The sequence below is a fragment of the Calidris pugnax genome, unplaced genomic scaffold (assembly GCF_001431845.1).
Source record: "Calidris pugnax isolate Ruff unplaced genomic scaffold, ASM143184v1 scaffold225, whole genome shotgun sequence".
Classification (NCBI taxonomy): Eukaryota; Metazoa; Chordata; class Aves; order Charadriiformes; family Scolopacidae; genus Calidris; species Calidris pugnax.
The window spans coordinates 5,941,553-5,961,634 of NW_015091072.1; the positions used below are offsets into that span (position 1 = coordinate 5,941,553).

The window sequence follows — 20,082 nt, forward strand, 5'->3', positions numbered from 1 at the left end:
GCCCCCTCTTTTCAATTGTTTACCGAGCAGTCTCTTACGAAGACTTCTTCCTCATCATGATCAATTTTCCCTGCTCCCCTATTGTCTGGGGAAACCTATCTTCAGGAGCGTTTTTCTTGAAAGATCTCATGACTTTAAAATCATCAGTGGGCTTTGTGTAGTCTGCCTGTCAAAAGAGATATGTTTACACCTTCCCTGCATGTGTTAAAGCTATAAGGTTACGGAGCAGAATGGCTGATACGTTTCGGCACTTCATGCTAATATGCACAAAAAATGTATTTATGATAATTCTATGGACTGTCTGAAACAATGCATTCCAACATCCTGTAACATAAATAAGAAAGGTGGAGCCAAGCCGGCGCGAAACTGTTTATTTGCCAGCAATCCTGCTCAGCCCCCTATACCTTTTCCGCGCTGCCTCAGCCTGGCAGTATTGAACCTGTTGCTGCATTAGCCGAGTTGTATTTTGCTGGATCGGGGAAGGAGGGTTGTCTGCTGTCTGGTAGGAGGGCTTTGTCTGTGTGCGCCTTTCTCTCCCTCGCTGGCTCTCTCTCTCCCTGTCTCTCGCACTCTCGCTCGCTCTCGCTCGCTCTCTCTCGCTCCCTCTCCCTTTCCCGTCTCTGTGGTTTGTAAGGTAGGTTGCAGTGTGTGTATATACACAACATCAAGAGCAGGAAAATGGACTCATTAGGGAGGCAGGCAGTCATTACCACTCACACTGTACTTCCAGGGAGACAGCGACTATGAGGAGACAAACTGAGGACTGGGGAACAAGGTAGGCCAGTCAACTTTTATAAAAAATGAAAGAATAAAGCTTCTACTCTCCTTAAACCACCAGCACTTCTTTATTCTCTCTCCCTCCCTCCCCCCCCCCCCCATGTAAGTTTGCCAGACCTATTTGATAGCTTAAAATTCGGAACATCTATAGGAGGCCTTACCCTCTACAAATGTTTTCCCCCCTTTTACTTATTTAAGGGTGTGCCCCCTTATGATTCACTTTAATTACTTTTTTTTTTAATCACAAAGGAAACAAATACGTTTGTTTTCCAACAGTAGTTCCAAGTAAATCAGTATCTTTCACTCTTCTAAAACAGCCCTCTCCGTATGTTTGTGGGTCTCTCTGCTTTTTCTTTTCTGTTTATGCAGTTCCATCTGTCCGTCCATATATCATGTTCTCCTTATTTACTGCTAAATGGGGTTTTATTAGTATTTGCCAATGACTTTTAACTGTAATGCCGGTGACGAGGGTTAACGGTGACTCTCATTCTTTGTTTTCTATATATATGCATACTGTAAGTTTAAAGTCCATGCTTGGCATACAGTAAATAAAAGCAAAAAAAGAGAAAGCAGGTTCCCCTCCTCCTGACAGGATTTTTATTTGGAGATTTTGCTGTTTGTCTGTTTTGGTGTGGGGGCGGAGGGGGTTAATTTTGGTTATTGCACATGTACTTTTTCCTCCTGGATATTTTTAACGTCTAATTTTCATTATTAGTATTTTTCCAGTTTCCTTTACTAGGAAAGAAGAGAGATGTATGTTTCAACTTTTATGTTGCTGATCTAATGTAATGTTATGGAGGCATCACTGGGTTAATAAGAATTCAAACTTTCTAAGAGGGAGTTTGTATCCTTGGCTGCCCCCCACCCTCCCACTTTATGCATGGTTATGCTTGTGTTTCCGTGTGTACTGCCGGGGAAGGGAGGGGGGAAGGGAATAGATATTTTTTACAGTGGTGGCAAATTATGAAATCTATCGAGCCATTTTGTCCAGAAATAGTAACTATTTATTTACCAATTTTCATTCCACAAATATGCTGCTTATTTGTAATTTCAAACATTGAAGCTTCTCTCTGAATTAATCTTTTTTTTTTTCTTTTTTTTTTTTCTTCTTTTTTTCTGGGGAGGGATTTGTGATGCATTTCATAGCCCATTTAGCATTGTCGAGTTTTTGGAGCTCAGATTTATCATGGGTTCTAAAGACTGCTTAAATTGATCCATTTGAAATGGTCTTTTTTTCTGAGCTTCTGTCATTTCTGTTGGAGGGTAAAACTGCTACTCTGCTGGTACAAAAAAAAAAAAAAAGAAAGAAAAGAGATAGTGGAAGTGAGTTACATAAAATGTTCTGGAGAATCCTAAGTAATTATATAAAATGGACGCTGATCAGTGGAGATCTCTCAACAATAACAATCACCTTTTTTAATAGAAAATTATTTATTTAATAGCAAGAGGCGGACTTCTTAAAAACATGCATTAGGCCTTTCTCTTAGCACAAAGAAGTCTATAATGCATATTCCCAACCCACCTGGGACTGCCTAGGAGATTCTCCAAAACCTTCAAATCCTTTGAAATGTTTCTTAAAAATCCATTATTTTACAGCCAGAGAGAACTTTTGCTGCCAACAGGTTTTTATGCTGTTCTTTGGGGCTTTTTTTCAGCTGTCCTTTAACTTACGACTCCCCAGTTTCAACAGAAGTGCCTCCTTGCTGAACAAACTAATTTAATTGAAATCCAGAGCAGCAGATCTATTCAGTGGCACTTCAACTACAGAAACTACTTGCTCTGTTTTATTAGCAGCTTTATTTCCAGAACCCGAGCAAAACTTTTCAAGGTTTTATGTATCAGTGTGCCAAGAATTGGTGGCTCATCGCTTAGCTGACGAATGACATTCATTGCTTCCTATTTTTTTTGTCCTCCGTTTTATTCAAGCTTCTAAATTATTATTTTGTTGATAGACTTTAAATATGTTTATTGCTTCAAATGACCTGTTAACGGTAGCAAGGTGTTTCCTCCCTTCCTAAAGTTTGAATCTCAAGCTTTGAAACTCAGATTTGGGCGTAGAGGGGATGCTGAAGTTATGCCAAAAATGTAGGGTCTAAAAGGTGGAGTTGCTGATGCCTTTGGATGGTGGTTAGCCTGGAGTGATGCAGCTGGAGTGTTAGCAGCCGTCCCCCTCGTGGGATGGGTGGGTTTTCAGGCACCTGTCATTTTTTTTCCTGAACCAGTGCAGGTGTACGTTCCTCAGCAGTTCAGGTTTTTTGTAGGAAGGCACACGGACCCGTCCTCAGGCTTCTTGCGTGAACGTTTAGCAGAAGCCCAGCCTCATCTTAACATTTTTGAAAAACTTTAAAAATGACTACAGACACCTCTTGATTTTATGAAAACCCCAGGCAAGAAGAATTTGAGCAGAGAAAGAGAGTTGGAGTAGGAGAAACATTTTTTCATTGCCCGGTAAGATATTTTTTTAATCTTAAAAACTTTTTCACTAGGAAGATTTAATTTTCTTTGAACCCTAAGTATATTCGAGCAAAAAAAAAAAATAAAATAATAATCTTAGCCCTTTCAATAGCACAAAGTCCATATGCAATCTGGATACAGCAGCAAAGGGTAAAGTATGCTTAAGTAAACTTAAATCCAGCATTTGATGCTGTAGCTGGAAGCCTGAGCACGTCAAGGCTGTTGGCCAGGGGGGTAGGAGTGAGTTTGGCAGGGTGGCGTGTGAGGGGCGGCGTGGGGTGCTCTGGGCTCCCATGCCCGCAGCCCGGGCAGCTGTGCGGAGCAGAGCTCGCCGTGTTGATTGGGTCACAGTGTGCTTTATTTTAGCGTTGGAGCAGACAGTTATCTAACACACCCACATGAGGAAGTGCTCTGGAGCAGTTATTTCATGCTTTGCCATGCCCTGTAGCTAGGGTAATTTTGGGCTGAATGGCGTGCGTATATGCTTCTTTCACTCCTGTGAGACGAAAAGCAACGCTGTTGGGCTTTTCTTTTTTGTGTGTGTGTGTTTTTGTGTTGTGTTTTGTTTTTGTTTTTAACAGGACCAAAAATGGGATATAAGACAGTCAAATCCAAATACCAAACAAATACCAAGTCAAATTAATGGTAATAGTAGAGGATTTTTCTTTTCTCTTAAAGGAGGAAAAAAATATCAATCTTGTTTATTTTGATAAAGACAGTTGTAGCAATTTCCTGAGTTGGATATATCATTATTATAAATATTACTCACAGTTTTCCTATTTTCACATTTTCTTCATAGGCCCAGCTTATTCATAAGGGAAAACAGCTGCAGAAAATTAAAAAAAAAAAAAAAAGTAATATTATTTATATAAAACTTTGATGTAAATAGGAAACAGTGTCCCCTGCTAGACAATTCTGTGGGATGGCTTACAAATCCCATACAAGAGAGATTACAGTCTTAGATAAATTGTTATTTAAATCATTTCAAGAAAACCCTGTTCATTTTTGCAGACCATATGAGCTTTTAAGCAGAATGATTGGAATAGGCATTCTGTTTAGAGATTGATGGCATGCCGTGGCCTTATAGATTTCAGTTGGTTTTACTCCTGTCTCTTTTTACAGGACTCTTTTTACACTGTGATCCGTCTGGTGAAGAGCTTCTATTGAAAGAGATTCATAAATGTTCATGAAAAACTAAACACTGACATTTAACTTCAAGATATTTAGATTTTTTTTAAGCAAAACTTTTAGAAAATCCAAATCCTTTGTAAATGTGTTTTGTTTTTTTTTAATGAAACAATGCACTGGAAATAGTTGTTTTTAAAGAATAACTTGTCTCCTCTGTAGAGTCTGCAGTTCAAACTGTGCTGCAGAAGGAAAATTATGGCAAATCAAAGTGAAACGGACTCACTGATTTTGTTAGTTTGGCCCAAGAAAATTCAGAAAATAAACTATATCAACTGTGAAAAATTTATTGGATTTTAAATAATCTACCTATGCCAATAAACCCGGTTTCTCTTGGTAAAGAGTACTGTTTAATCATGCACCAAATTTTGAGTTGTATTTGTAATATTTGTACAGCTTTAATTTGAGCAGATTTTCACAGATTTACCAAACTTTCAGTGAGGAGTGAATAAAGGCGAAGGCTTTTGTCCAGGATGGTTTTTGCTTTCCTGGTGTTACCTATATTGCTGGTTATTATTTATCTTGAAAGTTAATATTTAGTTCTAACGGCACTGATCCAATTCTTCTCTAATAGGAAACTGGCATTTCAGAATGATTACTGCCTATGTCTTTCGTGTTTTCATACATTTTTATATGTAATCCTTCAGTGCCGTCGTGTACTGCGGCGGCATTTTGACCATCCGGCGCTGGCGGAAGTTCTGTTTGCAGATGGGTCTTGTAAAATGGTCACCGGAGGCCCAGGGACACGCGCCACCTCTTTCATCCATAGCCAGGGCATCTAGGGCTGCTGGTACCACAGGGCAGGTTGCTACACATCCCAGAGGTTTGCAAGAAGAAAAATGTTTAGCTTTTATCACATAAAGTGAAGACTGTGTATCTTGAAGAGGTTAAAATACGGGAGTGGGGAATCGGGCTAATGGGAAAGAGCTGTCCTTAAGGAAGTAAATACTGTTCCTCTGAGGGCTGGGGTTTGGCTTTGGTGAAATAAGCGTAGAGGGTCCCATCCCGTTTCCGATGGGGCAGATGTTCCCCTTGTAGAAGAGCGAGCCTCTGAGCGAGTTGGCACTAGGTGGCACTATGGGAAGAAAGGCCATGGACTACGGGAGCACAAAGGCTGAAATCCTTTCATGCCAAAAAGTGGTCTTTTCCCATCAATGGCAACCTGCCCCGCCAGCCCTGTGGAGGGCGGATTTGTAACCTGTGCTGTACTTGTTGTTATCAGGTTCCTTAGCATCTTGTATGAAAGACTGGTATTCTAACAGAAACCAATCCTACCTAATTCAGACACTGGCAGCATCTGTAGGACTTTATTCTTCCATGCCCCATGGCATACGCCTTTCCTTGTGCTTTTCTGAGGTGGGTAGACACAGACCCTGAGGTAACATTTAATGTCCAGTTTGCACAAATGTAAATGACAGTACAAAGGGTGAACTAAAACCCATCTCCCTGAATGTTTGAGCTAGTATCGGATTGGTGATAATACAAGTCCATATTAAAAATAGTTGATAATGACAGGGAGGACGAAAGGAAACCTGAATAAGCAGTGCATCCAACCCTCTGCAGAGCACCGATGGGAAATCCTTTACAGGACAGAAGTGGTGCCATTCTGTAAGTTACACCTGTAGATGACCTCTTAAAGTTACGCTTCCATAATAAATTTATCTTGGGATTGTGATAGAGCTAAAAATGCAGACAATTATAGTGTGCCATTTGATTCTGAGTAAATACAGCATGGAAATTACTGATGCTTTGGGTTTGTTTTTTTTCCAACTAAAAGACAAGCTTTCTAATATCTTGCTTCTAAAATCATCGATAATTGGAAGTGTGATCAATCCCTTGAGGATACAAAAGTAGGACTGGGAAAGTTGCCTTATAGACTTCAGAGTTGTCCTTTCAGCCGACTGAAAGTTAATTATTGATTTCTCTTTCCTCCCTAGAGATCCATATGCCTTTCTTTCTGGCTAGAAAGTTAGTGGTCACAATGCAGGAATTTGAGAGCAATCGTCGTGTGGCAACACAAGATTTCATGGGCAGGATGTCAGGAATGGGTAAGATGGAGGTTAATATGGGGAGAGAGGAAAGAAAGACAACTCCGTAAAAGCTTACGTTCACTATCGTTTTATGCGGGGTGGACATGGAGCGTGTTATTCTCCATGGCTTTGGCTCCTAAACTGCTAGCAATTTGATAGCTAAGTGAGTCACAGACATAGTGACAGAGAGGAATGCTGAGAATAAAAACAAAACAACAACAAAAAACCCAACCAAAAAATCTCATTGTTTAGGCACGAACACAAGAAAACCATGTTTAATTGCTAATGTGCTCCCTCTGCTGGTTCTCTAAAACTAACAAATGCTATTCCCCGGAGACCGGGCCACACCCTCTGGGACACTGCCTTACAAAAATTGTGTCTAAATGAATGGTTTTGAGCTCTCTTGCAACGAGCAGTATTAACAGCAAAAGAAGTCTTCTGACGAAGTACGTTAAAGCCTTGCATACCAGGCATGACTGCTGAGAAAGGTCATGAAATGTCCAATCCTGTAATTCAGCCTTTTTTGCTTTGTTGTCTTACTTATATTTGATAGGCGTTTCTTTTTCTGTCATTTCCCAAAGTTTGTATTTTGCTGCTGCTGCTGCTTCTAGGATTTTTCCCATCTGAAGGCATTTTAAAAAAAATGCTCTCATTGGTGCTTTTAGTTTCAGTTTTAGTGCATGTAGTATCTGAAGAAGCCCTAGTGTAGCTTAGGCTTTGGCAGCTTCTGAATCTTTCTGTCACTGTCAGTTAAATCTGCTTGTCAGCTTTATACTGTTGTGCCCACTTCATCCTGTCCTTTGGCTTGAATACCGGCTGTTTTGTCAGGATACTCTTGAACATCCTTCCTTGTGATGAATCTGTATTTCTTTTCCAAACATAGACTGAGTTGTTTAATGTGTTCCCTACACAGCAAATTTCCCCAGTAGGTAAGTTTTTAAAATCCAGCATTTTGTACTTTTGTGCTCTGAAAAATGTCTTAAGTCCTGGATAAGACTGAGTATTGGAGGAAAAACGGAAGAAAGCTGTATTAATTCCCATAGAATATTTGGAATGTGTGGAAGATTTCTGACATGGTAATTATATAATGAAAGATTGTCCTGTATTTCCTGTATTTTCCACCTACGTGGACTGTCATGATAAAGAGCCTTGTCTTGCAGCCGTTGACACATCGGTGGGAATCAGCTGTGCAGAGCTGTTGCAGGACTGGGCTCAAGTTTTCCATGTAGAGTAGTGAAAAGTTTCCTTTCTGCAAGTCTCATGCTTCCCGTCTAGGTGACTGCTTATTAAATCTTCATCCAGTAGGGACAATAAACCAAACAGCCTGGTGGGTAGCTAATTGGCTGGAGTGACTCAAGCCACATATAAATCTCATTTCTGCTCAGTACATTGACTCTCTCTGGCCTTGTCTTTCATTTTGAGACGGCTTGAATAAAATGCAAAGGAAATAATCCCTGGTTCTTCTTTCTCAGAATGTCGTGGAAGATGCTTGTAGGATGATTCTCCGTTATTTCGTTTTCATTGGCTGTGCAGTTTAGGAATCCAATCCTCCTGAGACTGGCACTGGTGTGGGCAGTCACAGCAGAGACGTCAGGGAATCAGTACAGCACTGAGACCACATTACCCGCCTGTCACCAGGTCCCTGGATGTGAGGAATCGTAGCAGGGGTTTGTATCTCTATGATAGCTTGCCCTCCTGCTGTACCTGCTTTGGGGATAAATAGAGAATTCAGTGCCTGGGGCTACCAATTTGGCACCTTTTGCTAGTGCTAAACTTGCAGAAGTGATTAGAAGCGACACGAGTTCCCGGTGAAGGCCCAGCCTGTCCTGGCTCATGGGCGGACTGTTTGAAGTCCAAGCTGTGTTTTGTAATTTCCAGCATTTCATAAAAATACTGCTTTTATTGTCCACTCCAAGCCACGGCCAAGCTCTGAAAGCTCAAAACTTGCTCCAATTGGATAGAAAAAACGTTTTTTTAAGATAGTTACATGTCCTAAATGAGCTGGTCCTTCTTAGCTATACCAACTTCAAATCATTTATCCACTAAGTCAGTCAGGCTCAGCCTGAAACATTTCACTGCTGTGAAAGCAGCTGCTCCTGAACGAGGTTAAAAGCCAGTTGTGCTTTGCTGTACTTTTTGCTGGCCAAGAGAAAGCTCAGTATTTTTCCCTGGTTCTGGGCATTTCTGGATTCTGGAATTAATTTTCTTCTTTCTTTTTCTGCTAATCTCTCAGTCCCTTTTTACAAGGGACTGGATCCCATTCAAAGCCTTTCTTAATACTTTTAGAGACAACTTTTTTTTTTTTTTTTAAAAAAACTTGTGTACAGAGATCTTAAATGTTTTTGTCAGCACAAAACTGTAGTGCAGTATCGGAAGTTGTAATCAGATTACAGTGAAGTCCCTACTGTGATGTATGCAAGTACATAGGTACCAGTAAGAATAACCCACTGATTAGGGAAGCCGGATTTGTAGTTTGTTTCTAGTTTTCTGTGTAACTTTCAAAAAGCCACTTCATTTCTCAGTGCCTCAGTTACTTGTCTTCAAGTTAGGCATAATGATGTTTATCGTCTTCTGAGGGCGGTTTGGAAACCATTAGTTATAGCTGTATTATCTAACTTTGTTGTTGTAGTAAGTATGCTTCCCTCTCAAATTTGTGCCTTTTTATCACCCTAAAAGTGCACTGCAACCTCTCTCTTTACTCTAATGGATTTGCTTTAACCTCCAAATGAAGTTTTTGAACCCTAGTGGTCTTTTTCTGGCATGTCAGTATAGACCTGACACCTGAGCTCTTGAGTTTGGGTGGGTTTAGTTTTTTGGAGAAGTTTTCACATCATGGAGATTAAGAACTAGCATTTACTTAGGTATTTTAGATGGAAGTAACTGTTCAGCCCTGTTTGGCTGTATTATGTTGGATCTGAGGTGATTTTTGGATATGTTTTGAGCCACATATTTTCACTGCATTCAGCCCTAGGCTGTCTGGACCAAACTGCTATTAATAACTGAGTTAGCTCAGTTAACGATGGTTCTATGGTGGGGTGAGAGTCCTTTTGTGTAGATTTCATCCATATCCAGCCCCATGAGAATTTAATCTACTAACAAAATTAATTTACTTTTTGTTCCACTTCTTTTTCAGGTGAAAAAAGTGGATAACAAAAAGGAAGTGAGCTAAAATGAACTTTTCTAGAGTTTCCCGATTAGGACTGGTTGTGCAGGAACACAGTTTAATTGACTGTAAGCTGTTTTAAAGAGTTATTCAAATCTGGTTGAGTAATGTTACTGTGGAACGTTGGCTTCAATGTGGTAGAAGGACACAAATGGAGTATTTAGGAGGGAGGTTTGGGAAGAGTGTGAGCAGCTAGGAGAAATAAAAGCTGAGACGCAGGCAGGGGGCAGAGCTGCTCAAAGAAAATGAGGACAAAAAGTCTGAACTTCATGCAAAAAGAGGGGCTCACTTTGTCCCACTGGCAAAAGGGGGAGAAAATTTAACAGCAGGATTCTGTATGAGTAGGACCAGGCTGGGGTGGGACAAGGCCACAGCTCTTTCCTTTTCCCTCATGAGCAGTGAGCTGGAATAATCATCATACGATAATCATCTTCAGAGGACTGTACTCTTGGGATAAGAAGTTCTGCATGAAATTTCTGAATGTCTCTCTCGCTGTTGTCTCAAAGTGTAACGTACATCATCTCTGCTAAAATACTCGTGGGTCATATTTTGCCCTAAGTTACATTTGTATAAAAGTGGACCAATTCTATGAAAATTGAAAGATTCAACATTGAACCAAGAGCTCAGCTTAGCTTTGTATTTCTAGCGTACTGGCTGCAGCTGGCATGCGTCTGAAGCAATAAAGATGATGCATGGTGTTCCACAACTGATTTGTGACCAGGAGACAGTTTCCTTCAGGACAGTGCTGCTGAATTTGACCTCATTTTTGCTGTGTTAGATACTGTCTGTCTTATGGTGGCATATATGGTTGTTTTAATAAGATTCTTACCAGATCCCTCCTTGAAATCTGAGCTTATGGCGTTGATGAAAAGGATTGCTTTTAGGAGGTGTTGGTGATTATTCTCATAATGCACAGGCAAAGCCTGCAAAGAATTTAACATCAAAAAAGATGTCTTTTTTGTTGTTGCTCATCTGCAAAGGTTTAATCCTGAGACCTTGTGTGATTTTTTTTGTGTGTTTTGTTTTGCTTTATTCTCATTACCCAAAAACCAGAAGTGCCAGTTCTAAGTCTTCCCTAGGCATTTTTAGATAAAGGAGTGACACACGTACTTCAAAACTGAGAGCAGTTATCAGCTGAGTTCAGCCGTAGAAGGGAATGCTCACAAAAGGTTCCAGGACAGTTTAACCAGAGATAGCTCCTGATATGAATAAATAGCACTTTGCATTTCTGAAGAAACTTATTCAAATCTCTTAGCTACTTTCGTTAAATGCTATAATTTAGTTTTGCTTAACTCCAGTAGCTAAATCAACATTATAATTTCTATTTTTTAATCAGGAACAATTGAGGCACAGAGAGAGAGAGGAAGTGGTGCCTTTCTTCCTTCCTCAGTGTATTGTACATGCAGATGGGACTTGGAAAAGTAAAGACCATGTTCCATGGACAAAGGAAGCTCAGATGATTCTTGGCTATATTAAAGACTGTTAGGCTTTTTATACACCATTGTGATATTGTAACACATATGCAACTTCTTTGCCATTAAAGTCTTATTTCTACTTTCAGAATGAGATAAAAAGACCCTACAGTAACTGAAAATTGAGGCCAAACTCATTTAACATACCAACATGGCAACAAAGTCTTATTTTTAATATCAGAATATAAAAAAAATTAAGATCCTTTTTGGTGTTTTGTTTGCTTATTATTTATAATTACTTAACTCAGTTAGTACAACTTCAAAGACTTGTAAGCATAAAAAGTTTTTTTTTCCCAATTGGCTTTCCCACAGCTGGATATATCTCAATGAACTCCATTGTTAGCTTTGTCCAAGGAGTAGATGTTTGAAAACTGGACCAGTCTTTCACCTCTTTTTGTACAGTAATAGTCAGAAGGGAAAGATTTTACCTGGCTCAAATAAATAGCGGTGTTGCTTGCTCCACAAAATAGGCATCAAAGGAATACTGAAGCTCCCTATCACAAGTAAAGACAAAAGTACCTTCAAAGAGTTACATTCTTTTGGGCTTCTTGTACGTATAATTGCTTGTATGTGCAACTGCTGTTAACCTCTATCGGATCTGCAGTAAGTAAAGGAGAAAATAGCCCCTAAGGGTTCTTCGGACACAAGCATTTAAAGAGGATTGTAACTTGTCTGTTTAAACTGTCAGTGGAGACAAAGTGCATGCAAGTAATAGCAGACGCTTGCGAGTACTGGGTTTGGGCAGGACACAGATGTGTTGCTGCTTAGGCGTCTGTCAAGAGAATGAACAGTAGGAGAAACTGCCTTGTTTGTATGTTCAACCTGAAAATGTACAATGCGTTTAACTTTTTGTTACTTGAGAATGAGACTCAGATCTCAATTCTTGAAAACTTGCAAACAAGTTTTGGGTTTATACTGCTAGTATCTTTTCACTTTACAAGAGTCAGTTTTAATATCTGTTGATGCTTAGAAGACCAGATTGGAAGGACAGCAACAGAAAGTTTTATTAGCCAGCACAATTAATACTTTGTTCTTTGAGAGCCAAATTCATCTAGTGTAGTATATTTACAAAAGAAAAGGCTGGAATGAACAATAAGGTTTTCCCTTTATCAGAGACATATGGACTCACCATCACTGGATGTGTTTGTGAGATACTATAACAAAGAACACTCCTCAGGCCTGTCTCGCATTTCAAGATTGAAGGGCAAACTGGATGAATGTCCCTTCTAGGGAATGGATGAACCAGCTTTTTCATATGCAATCTCCATTTTCAGTAATCCCTGAGAAGCTTATAAAAGCCAGGATGGAGTCAGTAAAATCTCGTCTTATTAACATCCAAAAGGACACAGAGGGGTTTGGATCGCAAGGCTGGTCTGGATGCCAAGTACACCTCTTAAGAACACTCATACTGCCTCAGCCTGCTATAACTTTTGGTTGACACAATACAGTAAAGTTCATGAAGTGGATGAATACAGTAGGTGAAGGAACGAGGTTTACTGGGAGAATTCCCACCCAAGAAAGGCAAATCCAGCTTCTTTGTACGAGAAAGCCAATAAATGTCTTCCCCCCCTGCACACTCTCTTAGTAGAGATTTTTTCCCCTGTTCCCCTTTCACATACTCATAATGACCTGTTGAATCATCTCTGAGATTTGTTTGTCTCTGTTGAAAAGTATTGGTCCTGTGAGAGATCCTCAAGTCAGTTGTGTTTGAGTCCTCTTACTTTTTAGGACACTTGTATCCACTTCGTATGCTAAACTCAGATACAGGGAAATTCTGCAGAGGTTCCCTGTTACATAGTTGCCTCTACACGCTATTGTGGTAATAAGAACTGGCAACTTTTTTTCTCTCGTTAAGCATCTCCATTGTTATGCTTTTGTTTAAAAGAACTTCTGGTTTGTTTTTTAATTTACTGAGGTGCAACTTTTGCTGTATATAATTAGGATGTTGTCTTCAGAATTCCAAAGGAGTTGCTTTATATTTTTAACCCTTTTATTTAACTCATGTCTTTGTGGCCCTTCCTTTGGTTTTGATGGGGATCACTGATGTATTTAAGGGGAAATTCTTCATGGCCTTCTTCTTTTCCTAAGTTTTAAACATGCCTAGAGATCGGTGAGGTGGGAGCACAGCAGGGAGCTTGGAATGTAGATTAATGATTGGCCAGGGATTTCTCCAAGCTTTCTGGGAAGCCTGGGTAAATGAGCTGAACTTTGGGCTGAAGCACTGTTAACCAGCATTGGTGAGGCTCCTTGGCTTGCCAGAGAGAATCTTGCTTTGTCTCAGAGCATTTCTTTGGAGAAGGTCCAGGAAAGAAATAATTCTCCATGATTCAAGAGAGACTTTAAAGGTCTATGCTCTATTTTTTAGGAAACAGGCAGACAAGAACCTAGTGTGTCGTATGCATAAAACGTTTAAGCCTCAAGTCTTTATTGCTCTTTGCTTATTTTATAAAGACTCTACTTTTCTGTATCTTTACTCTCAGTGCCTGTATATTTAACCTTAACAAAAGAAGCGTAGTAAGCTAAACAAATGGAGTGGCGTTCAGTTTGCTTACTTATTTTCTGCCTGAGCAGGTCATGTACCCACTCCTTGTGGCAGAAGGAGCCACAGTTCCTTCTCTGCAGTGCGACCAAATCTGATGCATGTGGACCGTAAAACTGAGCTGGGCAGAATTTGGTGAAGGTGCACCAACCTTCAGTACAACTACCTACAGTACAACTGTAATCTTGTCCATGCCTAGGAGCTCCACAGCTTCCTGGAATCACTGGATTTACTGTGAATGCACCACAACTAATTTTGATGTTTGAAGTCTGCCTGACATGTCCCAAAGTTGATTGCATTCATGGTAGTTCTCTCAGCAGCTGTGCTGGGCTTGTGGGGGAGTAGGTCCTTCTGGATGAGCATCTTCAGGAGAAGGTCATGAGTGAGATAACCAAAAGTCGGACATCCGGAGTACAGTCCTCAAACAGTGAATATATTATTTTTTAAAAAAATTCAGGTACTGTTAATAATAACCTTAGATAGAGCATGTGTAAGAAGAGAAGATGTGAGAAATGTAAATAAGAGGACTTCTTGGTCTACTGTAGACCTTCTTACTGATCTGGGTACTTCCACATCACCTCTCTGCTCTTCTGTTCCTTAGCAGTAAAATGGAGCGATGAGAATAACTTTTTCATGCCTTGAATCTTGTTTTCTGAAATGCTCAGAAATATTTTGGTGAAAAAGGCTATGGATAAAACAGCAATTATTGCCACATTTACCTTCTCTTGATCTCAGAGGAGCCAGCAGAAAATGCAAACGCTTGTGTCACCATGAGGAATGAAGATGTGATAATTTTTAAAATTTACCCTATAAGGTTGCCTTTCATGCCATCTGGAAATTTCTCCAGAAAACTGTCTCCTGAAGCTTTAATCCTTTCCCTGCCTATAGTGTTTTGCCTGGTCACATCATCGGTAGAAGAATACAGAAGCGAAAAAAAGGGTAATAGTGCTGAAAGGGAAATTTTGATGCTTCTAAACCTTGTATCCTACTGATGTCAGTGGAAGTTTTAATTCCAGTTAAGGGTTACAGTTAGTTCTCTGAGTTGCAGAGGTGTGTATTTGGGCAGAGAGGAAAAAGACCAGCAACTGTCCACCTGGGTTCTGCAAGGGACTGAAAGACTTGTGGTTGGGAGGGCAATCCCCCAGCGGTGGAGAAACTTGGCTTTGGCATGATGAGGGGTGCTGAAGTGTTGTTTATAGCTTAACCTCTGGCAGAGAGAAGTGTTCAGGGGGATGGGATTTAGAAGTAGGATAAAGGTGAATCTAAATTAGATGGAAACAAAGGGTGAAAAAGAAGAAGGTGCAGTTCAACAGCAATAGCTCTCTAGATGCCTGTGTTTGTTCTGGAGTTTGTGGTGGAGCTGAGCCTCACCAGCAGCAGTGCTGCGTGTAGTACGCTCAGCGTAAATAAAATCCATAAATAGTTTTGTAGAGAGTCAGGATTTTATTTTGCTTATGAAGTTGGACCTGTTGTGACTGTTGGCTCTGCCATTTCTTTCCTTACCTTATTGGTGGGATAAAGTTGATATTGCTTAGCCCAAATTCACATATATGAATACGCTTTCATCTTTTTCTCTGTTGCTTTGTTTATCTGTCTCTGTCTATCTCTCTGTGCGCCTGCTGCTTGTCTGCCTGCCAGTTTTTTCTTTGTCTCTATCACTTCATCATTGAACCCATCTGTGTAGAAAATGGGATATTTGGCTGTCTTTATTTTTTTCATTATTTTTTTTTATTTGTGTCATTTTGTTCCCTCAGACTTACAAGGATAAAACTCGCACTCCTGGGGGTGCCAGGCATTTCAGATATTGCATTTAGGAGGAGCCGTGATGCTTTTTGCGTCTGTTTGTCTGTCCATCTGTCTGCTGGTCTATAATAAGCTGTGCAGTGAGACAGCAGCTTACTATCTGTGTGTGTGAAATTAGCTAATTGGTGTTAGCAGCAATATTTTCACATGTTTTATAAGCAAAGTGCAGCAAGGTATATAAATGTAGATATGATCCAGAGACACACACACATACACACACACGCGCGCACGCAAGCCTGTCGCTGCTCATGCATAGACGCTCAGAAGTAATTAATGTTAATAAGATTTTAATGTGCTTGTGAGATCATAATGAGGAGAAATGAATGCTCTGATTAGAAAAAGGTAACTGTGTGTGTGTTTTGGCTTAGAACAAGATTTCCCCTCTTTTTTATAAATCACAATTTCAGAACTTGTTTGTGATTGCATCAATCGGTTTTTATTTTCAAATTAGAGGTCTGTTTAGCCATTTGAATGATTAGCCAAATAAATGGGTAAAACCCTGATCATAAGGAATGGTGCATATTATTTTTTTTCCTCTTAGAAACCAATGCTACTGTATGACAGGGCTGGGCAGCCTCATCCTTCTAGCATTACATTTTTTGATGCTGCTTTTAAAGCCTCATCAGAAACTGTGCTCGGAGACAGTGCTCATTTTTTACAAATAGAGATGTTTATCTATAGGTGTCTGCAATGCATAATCAACCACTGAAACTATTGTGCCAAGGCACATTCCTGTTCATCAGTAATGATGAATCCTCAGAGTCCAGATGATCACATGATACCTTGATAATATTTTGAAACAATTAGTTTAAGAAAGCAGAACTATATACATGTATTTTTTTGTTTAATCAGTTGGTTTCCAAATAAGAGAGATGGGAAAGTCTTTGCAGGAAATATTTTACAAGCGAAGATGGTTTTTCATCCTGGATGCTGTGTAGTCACCAGACCCCAGGCTGGCTGAAATCCAGCTGGACACTAGGGGTCCTTCTCTCCAGCAAATCAGTGGAAATATTGTCCAGAGGGCTTTACTTTCATTTGCATACTTATTATTGTTATTATTTTGAGTAATAAAATACATCAAAATATTAAAAAGTTCTTGTTTGATAGTGCTACACAAATTACTTTGGGATAGGGATAATTTTGTTTTATTGACACCAAGAGGTTAAATATTCTTTTTTTAAAAATATCTAGAATTAAAAATGTAAGTTTTAATGTTCCAAGTTCCAGTGTATTCCATGTTGCATACTACCCTCTTCTTTATTTCGCTAGTGCCTGTCTTGAGTGGTGTTTTAAAATGTTAGATCTATGTTTGAATTCATGGAATATGGTTCATTTCCAGAAAGTGCTGAAGTACCACAACAGTGGTTGCAATGAGAAATGGTAGAGCATGGTGATAAGACTGCAGTTTCCAAATTTTGCTGAAGAAAAACCAGTGTCAGTAGATACAGCTTTGACAAGATTTGAAATCTCTGAAGATGATGATGTGACAGTTTGCTTATAGTCAATGAATTTATTTTGGGAAAAGGAAACATCAGGCCTTATGTATATTTGTTTATTCTTCTAAACACTCTTTTCAGCCAGCTTATGTACAGTAGGGCCTCTAACTCTAGCTGATGATTCAGGTAACTCAATCCATGAACTTAATACAGGAACTTTAATTTTCTGGGGTACCTTGGGATATCGTTTGCACATGTGTGTGCATAAGTGTGTCTGTGCGACCGCACTCAAAGCATCACTGAAATCTGAACATCCATGCAGTAAGGCAAAGTATTGCCCAACTGCTGCCAGCTTCCAGGTAAGTTTTATTGACCCTGGATGGAAAAAGGTTACGTCTACTTCTCCTAAGTGCTTATAGTTTGAGAAGTGCTTTAAATTTTGACTTAACATGGTAGCCTGAGCTCTCGCTGTAAGGAAGCAACTCATTTGTTTTAAAAATCATTGATCCTTTCTGTAGATAATTTTATTAGCATCTTTTGAGAAATATCAGTCCCAGTTTAGGATTAGTATTGGATTTAATTAGTATCGAATTCATGGAATACGATTCATTTCCAGAAAATGCTGAGGTACCACAACAGTGGTTGTAATGAGAAACGGCAGAGCATGGCAAAGTGACTGCCATTTTGAAATCATGATGAACAAAGACAGTATCAATAGACACAACTTTGACATGATTTGAAGTCTCTAAAGGAGACTGTGATAGTTTGAACCCCACTTTGAGATTAGTATCCTTTTGCATTTTTTTCATTGCCTGTTTCTGCTTGTTTCCTGTATGTTAACGTGTCAGTCCCCAAGACTGGCTTCCACAGAGTTGAAGAGTGAGAGTAGGAGCAAGGTAAGGTAAACTCCAAAACCACTGAATATTCACCTTGGAGCAGGAAGCAGCTAAGCAATGTGAGGGCGTTTTCTTTAGTTATTCTGTGTTTTAGATGGAAAATGTCAAAGAAAACATTCAGTTTGATGTTCTTGGCAGCAGGCGTGAAGTAGCCAAGCTCCCTTCAGCCGTAGACTGAAAACTCCTTAAGGCTTGGGAAACCAGGGAAGAGCTGAGATGAATTGGCTAAGTGCCTCAGGTCAGTACACAAAAATGAGTTGTGCTGAATCGTTGGGGGACAGCTTTAATTCAGGAGTAAATTAGTCTTAGACCAATGTGGCTTACCTGAATAAGGAGCTACAGGGAGCTCTACTGTTGAATTAGAGCGTCTACTTGCAGCTTCAAGACAATTAAATGTGTGTATATTGATGTCAGACCTTTAGTTGATTTGCCTTAACTTTCTCAACATCCCCATCCAGAGTTGACGTAAGAAATAGATAAACTGTCCCAAGCAATTCATTCTGTACTGGGGATCCAGAACAAAACAAATTTCAATAGCTGCTTAGCTCTGAGGAAAATATCATAATGCCAATTATTGCACTGTTCTGGACAGAGTACTAGTTGCCCTGCCTCTCCATGTTTGCCATTGTTTTCTTGCGCAGTTGTTGGAGGGACCATAGATACTGAAGATGGCATTCTGTTACGGTCAGTTTGTATATAAATAAGCTGCAATATTTGGGAATAGAACATACGAAAGGTAGAGATACTATGTATTTGTGGTGACTTCTGGAATTACTACAAGAAAAGCAAGTGTATTCACGAGTTCTGTTTCTGCTTGGCAACTAGCTGCTTTACTTACATTTGGCTACTCTGGTGTAGGGTTAGTTCAAAGATGAGAAAGAGGGTTTTTGCATGGTTTTCTTGGTTGTGATGGCAGAACAGAATATGGTGGGAACATAGTAATGACAAGCTGCCTTGGGAGAAACTTGGGGGAATTTTGTGTTAAAGGCCTATGCACGATGTGAAAATAGGAGGACGTAATTGTATGTTGAGATTGTGCCCTGAAGAATATTTTAGAGTATGTTTGCCAGACTTTCTCATATTACACTTGTTTAATTTGACTTCGTTCCTAAGTACACATATAAGGTTAAAATGCTATTAATTCATAAAGTTCATAATTGACCAACTGATTGTAAGTTAGTTGATAGAATGTCCATACTAAACAGCTTTGGATTTGCACAGTAAAAACCCTCTGCATAAGCATGGATTTAAAAAATATCTATAGGTTCTAGCTCTACCAGGCCAGCAGAGAAAGTAAGTAATCAACTTGAAAGCTTCATTGGAGAGAGGGCCCTGCTAGCCTCAAAGAAGGTGTGTTGGTTCAAGTGTGCTAGCTGATACCAGTTTATTTCATGTGATCTGGAGACAGAAAACATACATCCTAAAATTGTTAAGACTTAAACTTTAAAAGAACTGATTATCTCATCTTACTTGCCTAATTCTGTATTTATGTTTCTAAATAAGTAGCTACTTTTTCAAAAGTGCTTAATGCCCAGAAGCACCTACTGAAGCTGCTGAATGCAGAGAACTTCTAGTAGCACATGGATTTAGAAGAGCAATTTTAGATACTAGTTTTGAAGATGTTGGCCAGAAGGCTCTTAGGTTTCGATGAGCGTAGAAATTCCAGATAACTGGTGTGACATTTCTGCCAAAACTGTTGTTTTGATAAAAGTTGTATAATTGCAGTAGATGGTATTTACAGAGAAGTAAAAGATATGGATATCCATAGGATACAAGAACTGTTGAAGAAATGAAGTTCTTCACATCGTTCAGTCATCTCTGCTTCTGAAAGTGTCAAAACCTTCTGAGGTAGGTAGGGAAAGACTTTTTATGAACAAGTATGGAAAAACCTAGCCATGGAGGAAGTTCCTATCTTACTCTGTCATGGGATAACTGCCCAAATCTTTAAAACAATGTAGTTGTAGGTTTTTTACTTGATTGGAGTCCTATTTGACTTAGTAATGGGTATTCATGTGAGCCATAGGAAAGTTTTTATTGTTGTTGTTGTTTTGTGTTGTTTTTTATAAGCTCTGTGGTCTCAGTGTTGCTTTGCAGCAGTTCTTATGTGATCTACAGGTTGATTCACACATGAAAGGAAGTAGCTTAATTTTTTGGAAGTTTTGTGTGTGGATATTGGGAAAGATGTTTGCATAGTTGAGGTTTCAAGTAATGTAGAAACAGACAGCACTGACCAACTAGACTGAGTCAGAAACATGAATCACTACGGCATGAATTTGCTTCCTGGTATCTCAGTTTTGTTATCTGGTGGACATGTGTGTCCTGTCATT

At 39.5% G+C, this 20,082-nt stretch overlaps 1 long non-coding RNA gene across 1 annotated transcript in view; it reads left to right on the forward strand.

Moving 5' to 3' along the window:
• Positions 1-608: 608 nt before the first annotated feature.
• LOC106896861 overlaps positions 609-20,082 on the forward strand; it is a 143,010-nt gene continuing 123,536 nt past the window's right edge. The window contains exon 1 of the long non-coding RNA XR_001413678.1: positions 609-775. This is a non-coding gene — a long non-coding RNA (uncharacterized LOC106896861). The remainder of the gene's footprint in view (positions 776-20,082) is intronic.